Source organism: Anser brachyrhynchus, assembly GCF_964034855.1.
Source record: "Anser brachyrhynchus genome assembly, chromosome: 4".
NCBI classification, from domain to species: domain Eukaryota; kingdom Metazoa; phylum Chordata; class Aves; order Anseriformes; family Anatidae; genus Anser; species Anser brachyrhynchus.
The window spans coordinates 63,921,884-63,940,462 of NC_137698.1; the positions used below are offsets into that span (position 1 = coordinate 63,921,884).

Here is an 18,579-nt window from a genome sequence, read left to right on the forward strand (position 1 = left end):
AAGCTTTGTTGAGTTACTGGAGAAGTGATCACTAATGGCAGTCACAAACAGGGATTTTTAACCCATTATTTTTTACATATATATTATGAACTCATGTGGCCTTCTAATTACCGTCCAGTCATCAGAGCATCAAAGTACTCTGTATAAGGTCCTGAAAAACTAGGGTCAGGTTTTATGAGCCTAACAGTATGTCAGGAAGCATAATTTTTGTTTTATATTATGGGATAATTTTTTATCACATGAGAAGAACCTTTCTACCTAATCACTGCAATAAAGATTTTGTGAGACTTTTGGAAAATTATTTTGTACTTGCACTCCTGAAAACTGATGCTGCATCCTGTTTATAAGTTTAAAAATAAGTCCTTAAATCTTTTAAAATGCAGACAGCTTGTGCGACCTCCCTGTAGGTGCCCCTGTTTATATTGCCAAAGTTTAGCTAGGGGTTGCAAAAACCCAGCAGCCAACTTACTAATGAGCTTGTTTTGACAGGACCGCATATCTCATTGCTTATTAATGCACCGTGTTGCTGCCTGGATCATGCAACACTTCTGGAACTGTAAAAATGATTCAAGAGACTATATCAAAAACAAGCTGCAAACATAATTTGGAATCAGATTCACTGGATTCACAATCTAATTTAAATATTTGGGGAAGGACTGTCATTTTCATGTGTACTGCTATCCTCTTCCGTTCAAAACTTTTAGAATCCTCAATACACTGGGACAAATTTATCCTGGGGATAATTCTGATGAAGTGAGTGAAGTCACACCAGGGATTCATTTGGCTCATTACTAACATCTTGTCTTTTACCAGCATGCTCTGCATTTGTCAGTTGACACACTGTGCTGTGATGAAGACAGAAATGGTCAGTTCAGCTTTTCAGGCTCCTCTGTCTTTTCCATGGCAGACTGTTTTCTTATTATTTATTTTTATTTTTTAAATATGAGTGCTGCGGGCTGAAAAGAGTGTGAAAACTAGGCAATATCAAAGCCATTATATAGAGAATTACAGTGATCAGTGGACAGATATCTTCCTCAAACTGTTCCCTTTTACGAAGCAAGGGAGTTGAAATTTTGCAATGTAATAAAATTTGTTAAATAATCTAGGGATTCATGAGGTCTCCGCCATTAGATCCTTTTCACTTTCAATATAACTGCCTATTGGATTTACCATGTGCAGCATTTACGGGGACGACCCCTTTTTTTCTATCTCCCCTCATTTTCTATCTGAAATGTGTAAAGATTGATTAACGTATGTAATCAGCAGTCTTTGGCAGTCTTGAAGAATTGATCCATTTGGTCTCTGTATTAATATAGCATTGTAGTCTCACTTGGGGATGACCTCAGGCATGTTTTGAAAAACAGTTTTATTAATTCAGCTTTTTAGTTTGCATAATGAAATCTCCAGAATAAATACAGTAGCTGTGCTTTATTCTTCTAGTCACACAAATGCATAGAAAAATACTATAAAATGAGACTGGAGAGTGTGAAGCTTTTGATTATTTTTTTTTTAAATTTAAATCTTTATTATATTGTGACTCAATTAAACACACATATATACATCTGTGTTGATACACACAGACACAAAGACATACACACATCTTCCTCCCATAGTCAGTGATGTCCTTTGCATCTCATTGACTGTATGGCATTGTCCTTAAAAATCACAGGTATAATGATACTTAGATTAAACAAAATTGTTACTGTAGAGCTTTGTATGAATGCTGTTAAGATGACAAGACAAGAGTCAAACTACATTTCCAGTTTATGGAGGAGATACTAAGATTACACAAAACTTTGTCAGCATGTATCTATCAAGACAACATCAGTGTGGAGCTACATGGCAGCATGTCAGATCAAGCCTTGGGGATCAAAGCCTGAAATATGAGAAGCTACACCTATGGAGAAAATTATGACTCTAAGGAAGTTAAAATGTATCACTGAGTTTATTTCACTTTTATAGGTTAAATATGTTACGGACATGTGGACAGATGTTTCCTCTGGCATTTGAGCTCCTGTAGTGCTGTTGGTATGTTGTGAATGTCCAGTACAGGACTCTCTGGTTTTGAGTTTTCATAATTGTCTGAGTATCACCAACTCACATCAGATTTTTGCTGGGCAGTGGGGTGCTCAGTTCTTGCTGACTGATCAGGCTGCCTCAGGGACTGATGGAATATTATTGTAGTTGACAAACAGGACACACTGAGCATGGAGATGGACCTCTTCAATCCAAGAGCTCCAGAAAGTCTTGTATGTGTGCATGTACTGCACTCTTCTTACTTAGAAGTTTTAAGAAATATATTTATCTGCATGTCTATGTATCTACACACATATATGTACTGGATGGACTTGCCTAACCTCTTCTGTTAGTTCTCAAGACAACGGTATGGCAATATGGTCAGAAATCAGTGATCAGACTAAAATCTTGGTAGTATTTGTAGAGCTCTCACAGGTGTCATCAGGGTTACTTGGATATACCTGAAAACTAAAGTTGGTCTTTAAGTTCACAGAATTTAATAACATCAGTAGAATAATATAATTAGAAGACCTCCTACACTTAGTAGGAGCAGTGGGATTTAATAACTTATGATACAATTTCAAAGCCTGACTATGATGAATGTTTGTTGTGTTAGAATAATCCTGTATATTCAATACAAAAAGAAACTGCATTGACTGGTCTTGTTCAGGATATTTCATGTGATTTATTACAAAATTTTTCCCCTCCCCACCACCCAAATGAATCCTAGGGGCAACCTCTTTTTTCTTTTAAAACGTATTTCAGATGGTTTCAGATTTGCTCTCTGTATGTGGTTTAAATACAATAATAGTCAATAAGAATAGGACTGTGCCTAAACATTATCATTTTATTTATACTGCTAGGTATTCTGCTATGCCATACCCCTGTAAACTTTCAGCACTCATTGCTGGAATCAGAAACAGAAGAACGTGGTACATTGTCTTTGGCTTAATGATAAGACATAAATGTTTTGGTTTCAGTCCATGTTGCTTTCACCGTCATGGAATTTGGCTTTAAAAATTAGCTTTGAAAAAACATAACATTTGAAATTGAAGAAAGCTGACTTAAAAGAAAGTAAAATGTCTGTTATGTTGCATGCATTTTATGATTTGTGATTATGATTCATATGCTATCCTAAATATTAAGAACCCTTCAACCTTGGTTGAGTTTAACAGTAAACTGTTGATACTCTTAGACTTTTCATGTCTGATAAATATTAATTTCTATGTTTTTGTTGAAAAGCTAAAATTGGCTACACTTCCTACAATTCTTTTTTTCTTTTTCCTGCAAACATTTGATGCTGGTTCAACGAGGTCACAGAACGGTCACAGAATGGCTGAGGTGGGAAGAGACCTCTGGCAATCCCCTGGTTCAACCTCCCTGCCAAGCAGGGTCACCCAGAGCACATTGCACAGGATCACATCCAGGCAGGTTTTGAGTATCTCCAGAGAAGGAGACTCTGCAGTCTCTCTGGACAGCCTGTATTAGCACACTGTCACCCTCACAGTAGAGAAGTGCTTTCTCATTAATTACATGATAATTATATGATCTTTCTTTCTCCTCTGAAAAAAAAAATCCACATAAACCAAGGCTGTTATTAAGTGCATTAGGACATACAGGAATCTTCCATGTAAACTAAGTACATAATATTAAATCTTACTAAAAGGAGGAAGCAGGCTGCTGTGCTGATGATATTGCAATCTTTTCTGGTCACTAATGTTGGGATTAACTCATCTAATTTTTGCCATCTTTAGCACAGGGGTCTTGTTCTAGCTAATCATTAAAGCTTCAGCTATTCTGAGATACCAGACATAAACCTGGTCCCTGCAGTGATACCAATGAGCTGGAGAGAGTTTAAAAGACCATGGAGGAGAGCTGTTATGGGGAAAGGCAGAAGGAATTAATACACTAAGGAGGGTAAGAATTTGCAGGTATGCAAAGAGAATAAAGGAATAAAAGGAGGAGTGAAGTGAGGTTCAATGAAGGAAAATAACATTTACAATACAATTTATGAAAAACTTTCAGAATAAAAAAATAAATACATTTAGGGTAAGAATAGCCTCTAAAGGGAAGCTATAGCTGGCTTGTTGCTTAGGAGATTTAGAAGTACAACTCGTCTGGGAAAAAAAAAACAGACAGCACAGAGGAGGTGTTGAATACCTTTACTATATGATTTTCCGTTTAAAGATGAACAAAATTAAAATGTTCACTGATAAAAAAAAAAGTATTTAAAAGACCTTCTCATTCTGCAGAGAATGCATTTAAGATACTTCATTAGAAATACTCTCCTTCTCAGGAGGTCTATTATGACAGTGTCCTCCAAAGTGGGCCAGCTTTCAGTGTCATTTGATTATATATTTTCTCAGTATGAACTTTGCAAATAATTTTTATAAACTTTATTGCCTATTTATAAAAATTAAAGCACTGGTCAAAACAGAGGTGGCTTTTTTGTGATCTACATCGATGCAGATAAATATATTTGCTAAGAAAATGGATGAATTCCAACATAAGTTCATAAATTAAGTTTCAATATGGTCTTTTATGGGTGCATTGTATGAACACTTGTCACATTTTTTTTAAACATGTTTAAATATACACTAAACAGTGCTCATCTGTTAAGGGAGAAACTGTATTTATGTATCTTTCAACTCTATATAGCATACAGGTGTTTGGAGTTAAAAGGAAAAAAACAGAACAAACAAATCAAAAATCCTACCACCACCAACAAAACAAAACAAAAAAACAACCCACCCACCCGACCAAACAAAACAGCAATAGAAAGAACTTCAGGACTTGTGAAGTAACAAGACTCCATGGAAAGCTCTTCCAGTCTATGGTCCTTCATCAAATATTTCTGCAGTTTTGGGATACTTTGGAGCAGATGCAGGCTATAGAAAAAAGTAACCTATTGACACAGAAACTGTCACATCTCAGCTGCTTGGATGGGGAGGGAGAGACATCTGTTTACTGAGCTGAGTAAGCACAGAAATCTATGATTAGACCAAACTTGTTCAGAAATGTCCACTCACAACAAGTTGATAAATGCTGCAGTAATTTGTGGAATTAGCAAACAGGAACAGATTGTCAGTTTATCATGGAATGAATTATGATTATCTGTATAACCTCAAATTCCTTTTCCTCTTGTCTTCAGAAATATTTACAAATCAAATAAGAATAAAATTAAGACATCTGATTTTTTAACACAAAACCCTCAGAATTAGATACAGCTGTTACTGAAAGTTTGATGAATTCTCATTTATTTTTAGGTATAAATGAGTTACCCTTAACAAAAGGCTTAAAGAATTTCATGAAAGTGTGATTTTCCAGATGTACAATATTGCTAGTTTGCTTTTATATTGCCATCATGAATTTCAAAGTAAATTTAACCTTAATTATGTTGGAAGTCTCTGTAGATTTTTTAAGTAGCTGCAAATCTTCAATGCAGAATAAGGAGCAACAAATTTCCTATTAGAGAAACATATTGTTAATTTGTTAAACAAGTCACACCTGATTGCCAGCTACACCTCATTGGTATGCTGTTAAGACAAGCCCCTTCACATTTAGTTAGGCATTGTTTCAAACAACTTGCCAGCAAAGATTTTTCCTTGGATCTGGGAAGGCAATATTTTAAACGTACTCAAAAACAATAACACTTGAATGACAGTTATTTTCAACTTGGGATTTTGACAAAGACTCTTAATTGTTATTCCCAGGCAAAAATCTTCATTAACAGGGAGTCTGGGTTATAAATATTTATCAATTACCTAAGGGAAGAATCCTTGAGAGGGAACCGTGTTTTCTAAATAATTCAACCTACAAAAATTAGTCTGGGAATTCCTAACTAAGTTTATATTTAAAACACATATGAAACTTGAATAGCTTCAAATCCTGGTTTAACCACTGCTCGTGCCACTGTGCTTGTACCCATGCACCTGCTATCCTCGGTCCATATGATCCATTTTTTCCCCTGAAGACGAGGAAACCTGTTATATTTAGTGGGTGTTTTGGTACAAAGGCGGATTATCTGTCAATTTGCTTCTTCTACCATTATGAATCTCTAATATGCAAACCAAGTTTCCTTGAGTTTCTGTCTGTTCAGTGCTAGGGTGTATCAGGAGGGTGGGCTTGGACATGTAGTTGTGTGAGAGCAAAGAGGTGTCACCAGAAGCTGTGGTGGGAAATGTGTCTTATATCAGAGCCCACATGAGGGCCTGGGAAGTCAGGTGTGCAGGCATCTCTCTGAACCATAGGAACTGACGGCTCTGGAGTTAACTCCAGCTGGGCTCCCGCATTTTCATTAAGGTACCAAAATCAAAGTCTTCATCATCAAAAGTGCTGTGAGCTAATGAGCTACTCCTGAGACCATGAACATGGCCTCTCACAAAGGCTCCTGAATTTATTTCCATTTTTTGACTTTGGGAAAATGTTTCTTAATGGTGTTTCTCCCCCCCCCCCCCCCCCTTTTTTTTAATATTATTATTATTTTTATTTTTTAATAAAGAAAGAAATAACTGAATGAAGGAGAGATTCTAGCTGGACAGACTGAGAAGGTTTATGAAAAACACAGAGCAAAAGAATAACCAAATAGATGAAGCTAAAGCATGATATTTTCTCTGTAGGCTAACCTACCTCATCAGACCATGGCTAAAAGCAATGGAAGTTTATCAGGTATAATTTCTGTCCCCCTCCAAAAGAAGACAGGACATGCTCAGAGAATGAAACAAGTTCATTTGAGGATGCCAGATCCTTTGCATGTAACTCATTGAATGAATGCAGTGCTGACTGAATCACACAGTTTTCAAACAGGATATTAATATTTCATTATTTTACACTGGTACTTCGCTTGCACTTTATTATTTTAGTCATTGAAACACAGTACAAGACATTAATGTTTCTGATCAACCTAAATATATGAACAGGGTAAAACGCTCATTTAACAAAAATGTCAAAAAAAAAAAGAGAAGTATATTTGTAGAACTACTGAAATATTTCATAAAGAGTTGCAGTCCAATGAAAAAGACTGTAGCATGTTATTAATCATTATCCTTTAGGGAAAATATCATGCAAATTCCTCTCCATTGCCATCCAACTACAGCAAAACTGTTACATTAGGTTAGGAGCAGGAAAATGGAACCAGCAGCCATGGGACTTGCAGCTGCCGGAATCTTACAAAGCTGAATTCCAGACTGTCTCTGCTGGTTAAACCACGGGTACTACATGCCCTTGCTTACAGCCCTAGTTCAGATTAGATCACTGTTTAAACTTATGATAGAAAGCAAAATTCTATCGTCTGTAGTTGCAAGGGAAAGCCTGACAATATGAATGAATTTGCAAGCTAGTGCATGCCTGAGCCTGCAGACGGCCTGAAACACTAAGGGTATACACAACTGTTTTATGAAGCAACAACTAGCACCAGCCCAGCAGAAGCAGAGAGAAGCGTGCATGAGGCTTATACTAAACTGTGTTTCTTAGTCTAGTCATAGAAAGGCTCCCAAATACTGTCTGTGGGAAGGAAGGAAGGGTGATGCCACAGCTGCTGCCAGGGCTGGGAGGAAGTGAACTGGCCTCTTCACGTCTCCAAGTGGAAAGAGAAACCCACAGAGTGACAGGACTTTTAGATGGCTTTGACTGCTCAGTAGCAACCATGCTCAGTGGTAACAAACCACCACATAGACTTAATGCAGCTATTTTTCTAGGTAGGGAACTGCAGAACTGTTCTTGACCTGCCCAGATGGTGAAATATGTGTATATTCTTTACTGATCCTTACACTTTTACTTTGATAGACTAAAATCCTGGCAATAGAAGTCAGCCACCGTGCAAGTATATCTGTTACTTTGTGTCTTAATTTTTAATGCTTTTTTTCAGGTATTAAATATCCTTAAGCAAATATGTAGCAGTACATTCAGGATTATGGATATTTTTCAACTCTGCCATTTTCCTGTGCTAAAACTGTATATTCTGTGCAAAGGATGGGTTACTGCATCACTGTTCAGTCAACACAGGCAGCTGGATGCTTACTTTCAGTCACAGTTTCCATTTTGCATTTTGCATTTGGATGAGCAGGAAAATCCTTGGTAATTGACTGTTCAGGATATGTTATACCTTGAAGTGGGGAGAAAAGGGGATTTTCATGTTAGTTTTTTGAAGAGAACGAAAAGCCAGATTTGACTGACTCATTGTACAAGGCAAAAGACACCATGGTCTTTGAGTCCATCATATTGTCAGCCTTTTTTGGGGTTCAGAAAAATACTGGAGACATTGAAATTGCCAAAAAGCTAGGTTCTGGGCCTCTGTTTATTGTTCAAAAGATGCTTGTCTATCTTCACAAAATATCTAGTCTAGTTTTCATGAAGTGACCTTGAAATCAGCATGTCAGCAGCAGTTTTGCTAGATTTAAATAGAATGAGATGTATTAAGGAACTGGACAATATGGTTTCCAACATAGTGTGTGGTTAATTCCCTTCATAATGCATGAGAGAAGAGAGGGTTGGAAGTGAGGACTGGAGTTCAGGATTGCACTGCTTTGTGAAGCTTTGCTTCAAAAATGTCACAGGTTATTAAGATCCAGAAACTGTGTTCAGACTTTCTCTGTAGAATGAATCAGTTCTTGCCTTACTTTTCTCCTGGAAAAGATGTGGCAGGTGAATCATACGTGGCTTGATGCTATTTGCCACTTTTGTGCTGCGTCTGCTCTGGCAGGCATCTATCTGCCCATCCAGCCGGACTGCAAAAGGAGCAGCCGTGCTGTCCTCCCAGCTCCTCCTGGGGAAGGGACACCCTCTGCAGTGCCACCCTCCCAGTCCCGCCTTACTGCTGTTTTCCTTAATCTGAAATTTAAGTCATTCACATTGAAAGCATATGGCTGTTCTTTCCCTCTGCGAACAGAACAACCAAAAACATAATAGCACGGAAGCAGCTAGGCAACAATTAATTATTATGTTTTTGGTTTTTTTTAGTATTTAAAATGCTTTGCTTTCAGCAGCACAATGTTTGGAGGAACAAAAGGGATACTAAGCAAAGCCACATTGGAAGGGTAGGGAATAGAAGGGGTTGAGAGATAAATGACAATATGCCCAAGGGTTATGAGAGCCATCTAGCGATAAATACACTAAGAGTGAAAAAGGTCACTCTGAATAAGTGAGTGCAAAAAGTAATCAAGCATTAGAAAGAGGGACATGCCATGTGTAAAGAATGAGGTACTGGAGTTAAGAGTATAAATACTGATAAGGAAAGGAAAGCGGGAGAATGAAAGCAGATTGCCCAAGAGCTTTGGAAAGTTGCATAATGAAATTGGCTTCAAGAACATTGGGACAAAGAGGTCGGTGGGGGGGAGCGGGGAGCTGCTGAAACGACTGCTGTAAGGAAAGCTTGCTCTTCAGATTCTGCACAAAGCCCCCGTCTGGCATTCGGGAAAGATCTTCCTGGCATACAGAAAGGAGAGTTTGCTGAGAATGTTTTTTACTGCTACGAGACTGAATCATAGACAGAGCGTAGTCACTTCAACACCCACCTGGTTCAGTTTAACATGAGAAGACCTATTTCTATAAAATTCACAAGCCTTCCACATGGCATATGCAGAAGATTACATTTGGACCCCTACTGCATGATTATTTGTTGGTGCTGGGCAGTGTAAGGTGCTGTTAATGACAGAAAAAAATCTTAGGAAAATTCTCCATTTCCTGACAGCCGTTCTGCTTTGTTCACAGCAGCATTTCTCCTGGGCTGTAAGAGCGCCATGGGCTTCAGGGTTTTGGTATCTGCATGTCATGGACAGTCCACTGGGTAAGGACCCTGAGAAAGGGCAGCTATAGTGCCAGTATTTAGCCGAACAAAGCTAAGGTATCAGAAATCAAATTGCCTAAATGTTTGGATAGACATGAATGACAGGTATACTTTTTTTTTTATTGTTATTATAAATTGATCTCTGCTTGGAAGGAGATCATCTGCATCTGCATTCCTGAATTAAGGAAATAGCCACACAACCTTCTTATATTCTAAGGTGGGCTTAAGGCTTACTTTGTAAAAGTTTATCATGCAATGTACTGACCTGCATGAGAAGAGACGCCATGAAACATGGTTAAGAAAGATTTATAGTAATGTGCAGCCAGCAGTACTGGAGCTTGTTTGTGGTTGATTACCATGAAGATGGAAACAAAAGTTCAGAAAATCTCCAGCCTGTGATGCCTTAAATTAAATGACGTTGGGTGATGTTTCTGCCTGGTCTGGCATGCCTGATGGCTTTAGCTGGCTCACATAATTATTAATCCTGCTTGGGTGCTGAGGGTGGCTTGTTATGCTCATGAGAACTATGTGGAGTTATAGAAAAGATGTGTGACTCCTCCAAGCAAGAGGAAATGTATAAGAAAATACCTATGTCTGCAGGGAATCCGTGGCCTCTCAGTGCTGCCAGGCTTTGAAGGTTCTGCTATCCCAGCCAGTACTGGGCACGAGAGATGGATGGACCATTTATTTCCAGCAAGTATCCCAGCATCCATTTTGCACGGTAAATATTCCCTTGTTTCACCTATAAGACTGTGTGTATGTGTGCTGATAGCAACATTCTCCTTCTCTGGCAAGGAATTGTGAAGGGGACTTTGTAAGATGTGTGTTCAAAATTTTTATTTGTGTTCTTCCTAAAGGCACTACAGAAGATAGACCTGCCTCCACTTTGTTTAAGTTGAACAACCTCCATCTGACACAGCTAAAGGAAAAAATCTGAATTTACTTCCACGGTTATAAGAACAGAAATATTATACTGGCAGAGCCCCGTATCCCACTCGCATGTGATGATGTGTCACACTGAGTGTGTGTCATGCACAGAAACATTTCTGTCCCAAAGGCCAAGGAGAGATATTTGTTTTCTGTCTCTAGACTATTTTAGGAGTTTTGTTCTCATCCTTTCAGCTTTAAACAGCTTGCCTGTAGTCTGGATAATCAGCGCTGCAGTATTGATAATCAACACAGAGTGATTTTTCATGAAGTAAAACACAAAGAATGGCCTTGCTGAGTAGGCAACACAAATATCTTTGATTTATATTTCATTCTTACCGTGTGGGTACTGACCCCATACTTTGCCTCCATCGCCATCAGGATTTCAGTACAAATGATGCAGCAGAATCATGCTCCCGGTTGCTATGTTAGGGTATATTCACAGCTGTTGATATTTCACAAATCAAATCTGAACACCTAAGTTTTGGTGGTCTATGCAGTATGAATCTTATATTTGCTTATTAAACACCAATGTAGAGAAGGAAGCTGAGAGGAATATGCTATAGTTCTGTGCATTTTGTAGGAAGCACTTGCAGTCCATGCAGAATTGCTCCCTGCTGGCTGTCTTCAGGTCTCGTATTAACATCATGTCATTAGCGTGCAAATGTCAGAGATGTTTTATTATATTATTTAATTTCAGTTTTGCCATTAATATGCTCCTACATTCCTCCCTCTTCTTTGTCTTTACACTCCAGTTATTAAAGCACTTTAATATTCCCTATGGATCTTGTTTAGTCAGCCTATACATATTTAATACAGGCAACTCCTCTGTGGGAGGCAGTCCTTCCATCAGCACCCTCACCCGAACAAGTTTACATCTTCCTTGAACATAAAGTGTAGGCTTACCCTTGGAAACTGAGTGACTTTAAAGCAAAACATCATGGGAACATCATGAACTCCTCAGTTCCTCATTTCTATAAATGACTCTTCGATCTTCTAAAGAAACATTTGTGCGTCAGTATGTGTTGAGCAGATACTTGTCTTGGAGGGGTGGGGTGCAGGGTGGCAAAAGCATGTGGGGATCCCCAAAGCAATGAGAATAACTAACTGGTACCCCTAAATAAATGATACCTGGCATCTGAACATATTAGCTGGCCTGCACGGCAGAGCTTGGAGGCAGTGCTGAATTGAAACGACAAGTTGACCTGGGTTCTGTGGCTGTCTCTGTTGAAGGTAGCTTCTCTGGCCAGTGGAGACACATGCATGCTCTCCTTGCAACATTACTTTCTCTGCAGCCGTATCTTTTTGCTCCTGCTATTCCCTTCCTATTTTGTCACTGCATAGTTGCCATTCTTTGAGCCTTAACATTTCAGTGTCATCTTTGGAGCTAAAGCTGCTCTTCCTTCCTTCCCTCCTATCTTTCCTTTCTCCCCATCACCGAGCAGCAGAGCCAATCAGACTTTCCAGATTAGAGATCTTAACAAATCTTTGAGGAAAGAAATGATGGGAACATTCTGGCCAAGCCTCTTTAGTTTTCAGTATTGTTTCTAAGCATTTCAGTCGTGCCCAACTTCCACCTTCCAATGTTACTTTCCATCAGGGTTACACTCTCCTTCTTCTTCTCAGTGTCACAACAGAGTGAGCAATTCTTATCTCAGATGGCATATTTTCAAGCAGATTTCTATTTTGTTTCTGTCTGCTCATGCTCTGAAATGCTGTATTATTCTCTTTCCTTTGTCAGTGCTTAGCATTATTTGAAAAATGAAATTGTGCATCTTTTTCTCCTTTAGGTCATGCATGTTGATATTCAGATTGGACCTAATGCAAAACTCTCTTCTGGAGAAAAATTGCCTCTTCTGCCATTAGCTGTGCCTTACTTCCTGATGAAGGAAAGGATTCAAAGGTGGGTGTTGAGCTGACTTTTCACTGTCACAGTGATGACTGACTCTCAAAAGAAAACATCTACCCTTTCTCATTGTTCTATGAAAATGAGATTTTTTTAGCTTGCTTTGCAGACACCAATTGGCAGTGGCATTCTGCCCTTTTATGAAAAGTAAATTCAGTCACTGAAAACATAAGTCCCACTCCTGCAAAGAGATATGTGCGGGCAGCCAGTGCCTCTTTGCTGAGCTGTATTGATCGGGATAAGGGTCTGTCTCTGTAGATAGCTTTGAAGGTTCAAGGTCTCTGTTGTGGCAACACAAGCAGTTTGCTGAGAGTCTGTATATAAAAGGAAACTGAGAGATGAAGTGGAAAATCTTGTGTCTGGCCTCCCCCCTGACAGCATGGGAGGAAGGAATGTCAACTTGGGCATTTTTCAACTTTAACTATGAATAGCTTCACTGGAGTTAATGATACATAACTAGTGTTTCTGTAGACAGCTAATCTGTTCTTCTGATCCTCCCAAGGCTCCCTGCCCCCTTTCCCCCTCTTTATTAAAAAAAATGAACCCAGTCAAGGCAGAATTTTAATCTTTTGCAACCTGCAGTTTTCATAAAGAGCTGGTTGGATAGGAGCAATCACAAAGTTTCAGTATCTGATGTCATTGTTCTGGAGCATTTGTTGTGCTTCCCACTTGTGGTTTAGCTGATAAGCACAGCTCAAGGAACAAAAAAGCTTTGTAGACTGTCAATGAGCGTAACAAAACCAGATTGTGCTCTGATGGCATTTTAAAGGAGGTATTCTTAAAAAAAATGCGCAAAAAGTTGACTGTGCTGTTTGGGATAGACATTTTCTAAATTATCTAAATACAGGGGAAACAGCAAAAGACATCAAAATCTTTTAGATAAAATAGATCAGAAAAAAGAAATCTGTCAGATCTATCCAGTTGTGTTTGGGATGAACTAACTCATGTTTATGTGCTGCAATTATGGTTATAAATAAACTTGACTTAATAATTTACATAATGAGGGTTTCACTAAGTATCTTTGAAATGAACAGCTACACATATTTGTTTATGTATATACAATCAACAGGATCATGCATATATATGTTTGTATCTACACACACACACATATATATTTGTAGACAAAGAAGGGCACATAATGACCACAAGGTTTTTCTCCTGTCCTATTTCAAACTCATGCAGCTGAAAATCGAGGAGATGGAGATCTTTAGGAGAGTACTGCAAAATGTTTTATAGTCCAGTACAGTGTTAGGAAACTTACATTTAGGAGCTGTAGCAACTCCACATATCAATAGTGTTCCTATGGCGATGGGATGCATAGGTGACTATTTTTTGTTGTATGCTGCTAGTTGTTTTGTACCAAGAGTCCCCCAGTGAGGCATAACATGTCCATATGGGCTGTGACACTCTTTGGAGGAAGTTTGAGATCAGTTTTAATGCAAAGATTTTCCAGAGGAAGCAGCGTTCTCAAAGTCAAATTCTAAATTTAGTCTCTCCTCTCTTCGGTTTTCCTTTCCGTTTTCCCTCCCCTCCCTTCCCCTCCCTTCCCCTCCCCTCCCTTCCCCTCCCTTCCCCTCCCTTCCCTTCCCTTCCCCTCCCTTCCCTTCCCTTCCCCTCCCTTCCCCTCCCTTCCCTTCCCTTCCCTTCCCTTCCCTTCCCTTCCCTTCCCTTCCCTTCCCTTCCCTTCCCTTCCCTTCCCTTCCCTTCCCTTCCCTTCCCTTCCCTTCCCTTCCCTTCCCTTCCCTTCCCTTCCCTTCCCTTCCCTTCCCTTCCCTTCCCTTCCCTTCCCTTCCCTTCCCTTCCCTTCCCTTCCCTTCCCTTCCCTTCCCTTCCCTTCCCTTCCCTTCCCTTCCCTTCCCTTCCCTTCCCTTCCCTTCCCTTCCCTTCCCTTCCCTTCCCTTCCCTTCCCTTCCCTTCCCTTCCCTTCCCTTCCCTTCCCTTCTTTTTTTTAAAAAACAAAACAAAACAAAACAAAACAAAACACAATGCTTGAGAATAGTGTTGGGAAAAAATAAATATTTATTAACTTAGTAATGGGATTAAGGAGAATTGGAAGAGACTATCATTAACCCAAGGGATAAATGTTATATATGCAATCACTACTATCCAAACCATTGTTCATCTGGAAAACCAATTTTAGTTAAGCCTTTTTTAATTGCTTCTCTGTGTACATTTACTCAAATCAAGGAAGGGGCAGAAATATTTATTTTCTCTTTGCCAGATTTTTGTTGTGAATGTCTAATTTCTTTTTTTTTATGGATACTTCTTATGGATATGAGTTTGAAAAAAATGTCTGCCTTTGAGTCAGAATATTTCTACTGGTGGAAAGAGGGACTAAAACTGCAGCAATGGGGCTTCAGGTGCAGCTGAAGATGGTTAGATGAGATTCAGGAGTTCTTAATACCACATCACAAAAATAAATTCACAGTATATGTGTGAAAAAGACCCACACCACGCTCTGCTTCAGCACAATACACCTGCATCATTGCCAGCAATTCTTGATCTGTACAAGATAATATCCTGAAGAGGAATTAATTAAAAAAAAATAAAATACTGTCCTGAGTAGACTTTAAAAGTTAAACTCTGGAGCAGAAATCTCACATTTTTTTTCTTCTTTTACCCCAAAATCCTTCTAAAAGCAAAGCCATCCTGTAACAGTTACTCTTTATTTGCCTTTCTTTGAACCTTTGTTTATGCTCTAACACTGCATACTGTCCAGGCCAGTAGGTCATAGGGCAGCTCAGGCTGGAAGGAAACTCAGGAGGTCTCTAGTCCAACCTCCTCTCAAAACAGATCTGACCAGGTTGCTCAGGGCATCATCCACCTGGTTCGTGAAAACCTCCACATGGGTTTGGTAACACATGGGGATACCAGCAGCTGGTGTTGTACTGGGTTCACTGTGGGCAAGGCAAAGCTTCTAGCATCTGTGTGTGGGCATGAAAAAAGGGGCGGCAGATGGGTCCTGAGGATGCAGGAGTTATCAGTGTAGATTCAGACAAAACCTTAAAGCAGAAACCTAAACAGCAATGCTACTTTATATCAAAATGAAACATTATATTCCCATTTTTCTTTGGCTCTGGAAAAATTAGAAATTCCTTGGAAAACTTGATACTTCTTGTCTAGGAAATACAGGATTTTCTGATCATCAATCAAAATCAGGCAGTTTTTTGGTGGGATGGTAAATAGATGCCGCAAAGGGGCTTTGTTGCAATTGTAGCAGTAATTCAGGCTGGCTAGCTGTTCCTTGTTTATTTAGCAAGGAAGAAGCTTTGAGATGAACTGGGCAATGTAAGTACAGAGGATTAGTTTAACATTTGGGACATTGCTGGCTTTATTTCAATATTGACCTTGAGTGCCACCTCCTCAGTAATGTATATATTAAGCCTTTGAGTGCCAACGTTATTTTATTGATGAAGTAACCTTTTGCTTGTGGTAGTGCTGGGAAACCACCACATGTATTTCAATGGAATTTTTCTGTGAGAAAAGAAACAGTAAAAAGCCCCAGTTTACCAGTTTCTTTTAGGTGCAAAACAGCCCAAAGACCTCTGCATAAACCATTTTCCCTTTGTCAGCATATCAGAAGGTAAATGCTCGGTGCTAAATCTTGGAACGGCATGTATATGGAACTTCATGGCATACCTGTCAGATGTTCTGATTCATTTTTAGGACTCTGAAATATCACAGCTATAAAAGATTTAAAAGTTCAGCACAGATTCAGCTGCTGGATTCAAAGAACCGCATTCATTAACTGTTTACCTGCCCTTTGCACACCCTCCAGGCTCAAAACAGGAACTGGCATCTTCACAATGAGCAATGCACCAGCATTACACTAATGAGCTCCTTGGCATATTCACCTCCGTGCCACTCAGCAGAAGTTCATTCTCTTTCCCGGTATGCTGTGCATAGCGAAGGCGGCGGCATTTTGGCAGGCAGGCAGCCCAGGTAGATGAAAGCCCCAGAGTTCCTTGAATGCAACACAGCCTCCTTCTCTTCTCTCACATCCACAAGCAAGTGTACAAGGTACAAGTTTACCTACCAATGCAAAATGCTGTGTTGCTGAAGATTTCCTTAGCGATCACTCTAATCCTCCTTTTATTTCACTCTACTTCCCATCGACTGTAGGAGTTCAGACGCAGACAGGTGGTCCTTGCCTTGGAAGATCTTCTTACACGTGCTGACAGCGAGGCTGCAAAGCAAGTCTTTCCCAATTTCATGGTACAGATTTCAAGGCTGCTTCATGCAGGGCTGTCCAGTATACACTTCATCCCCTACTCACTGCTAAAGCTGCTCTGAAATCTTCATAAGAGGTGAAGCCAAACAGTACCTACAAGTGCCTTAAAAATACATAGGTCTGCTACTGTCCCATCCCTTTCCTCTTCCAGAGCTAGGTTCTATTTACTGGGGATTTTTGCAGATAGCCAGAGAACGGTGAGTACCTCCATGTTTCAGTGCTGCATTCACTTTGCTGGGAGATGCTGTGGAATGTAAACTTCTCTAACGACAGCTTCTTCAAACCCTTTTCAGTCTCGTCAAGTTTTCTTATTAATAGCAGAGAAGTAATCTTAGTTCTTTCAATGGCAGCAACTCTCTAGGCAACTGCTGAATTTATAAGAATACAGATGGTGCCTGCCATTTCTTTTTTACAGCACCACACTGCATTCCTCGGCTGACATGTGGAACTTGTTTGGTACCATAATGCAGCAGCTGGAGACACTTTTCTTAGAGGTAAAAGCAGTTTTGCTTGCATTTTTCTTGGCAGCATTGAACTTTGCCCACCTGCAGGCAAGATTAATTTTTTTTTCCCTTCCGAGATAGCAGAGCTCATGATGGTGATCTGATTTGATACATTTTGGCACAGTGCCTTTTCCTCTCTGCCACCGTAAACTGATAGAGCTAAGCATCCCCCTCCCTGTAAACAGCAAAAAATGCAGGCAAGCATCTAGATAAGTCTGTACATGACATTTAAAGTGTTTAAATGGAAATTCTATCCTTTGGGCTGTATCTCTGGCAGATGACAATGTTACGATTGAATTCTACCAAATTAAACAAAGCCAATGCTCTTTATTAGAAGAACTAAATTGAGCTGAATAGTACAGAGCTGGGCGCATTGCGGCTCAGGCTGATCTTTCCTGACAGTCTCTGTTGTGCTGTTGACTGCACTGGAGCAGCTGGAAAATGGAAGGAAACCGGAGCATCATATGATTAAGGTTCAAAGTGCAGGCATGTGTTGGTCACAGGGAGGAGGGATATTTCTTAATGTCTCCCCACAAAGCCCATGTATCTGGTTGATCACATGCTGCCAGTTAACTGGTTTCTCAGATGTGTCTGTGCTGTGTTTGTCAACAGCTGTTACTGCAGCACTTTGGTTTTCAGATTCCCGGTTTTGCAGTTGTAACTTCTCTCTTTCTTGATAGCTCTCAAAGCAGTCTGGTCCAGTGTAAAGCATGGAGGGATAAGTCTGACCTAGAAAAAAATGGCATAAAAATACTGACTGCTTACTGCCAGTGTTGAACAGCTGTATTTTTGCCTGGGTATATGTAACAACCTGTCTCCAAGGAGTAAGGAGCCTCCAATCTCAGTATGGATGCACAACTTCAGCTTTATTCCATCACCTCTCTTTAGAAACCACATCCCGCTGACTCTAGTAGCAACATCTCAGGGAAGACCCAGACAACCTGGATGCTATTTTAATTCCAGCCTAGTGTAATTATGCTCTTGGATAACCTTTTGCATCACTTACGTGATGAATTGGCTGGACCAGGATACCACCGTTGATCCTTTATATAATGCTTCTAGCAACTGCCCCACTCCTGATCCTCTTGGAGTGCTTAATATCTCAGTTTGTCAGAGTTTACCTCTCTGGTACTTGGTAAAGATTTGCTGTTGATGTTACTGTCAGCACTTACCACAAGTTTTCACTACTAAAGATATAAGGTTAGCCAGAGGT

At 39.6% G+C, this 18,579-nt stretch overlaps 1 protein-coding gene across 1 annotated transcript in view; it reads left to right on the forward strand.

The window, feature by feature from the left end:
- The first annotated feature begins 12,347 nt into the window (after positions 1 to 12,347).
- LOC308194188 (uncharacterized protein) overlaps positions 12,348 to 18,579 on the forward strand; it is a 208,397-nt gene continuing 202,165 nt past the window's right edge. The window contains exons 1-2 of the mRNA XM_080589715.1: positions 12,348 to 12,364; positions 12,517 to 12,629. The gene's annotated coding sequence lies outside the window, so the exon portion shown is untranslated. The remainder of the gene's footprint in view (positions 12,365 to 12,516; positions 12,630 to 18,579) is intronic.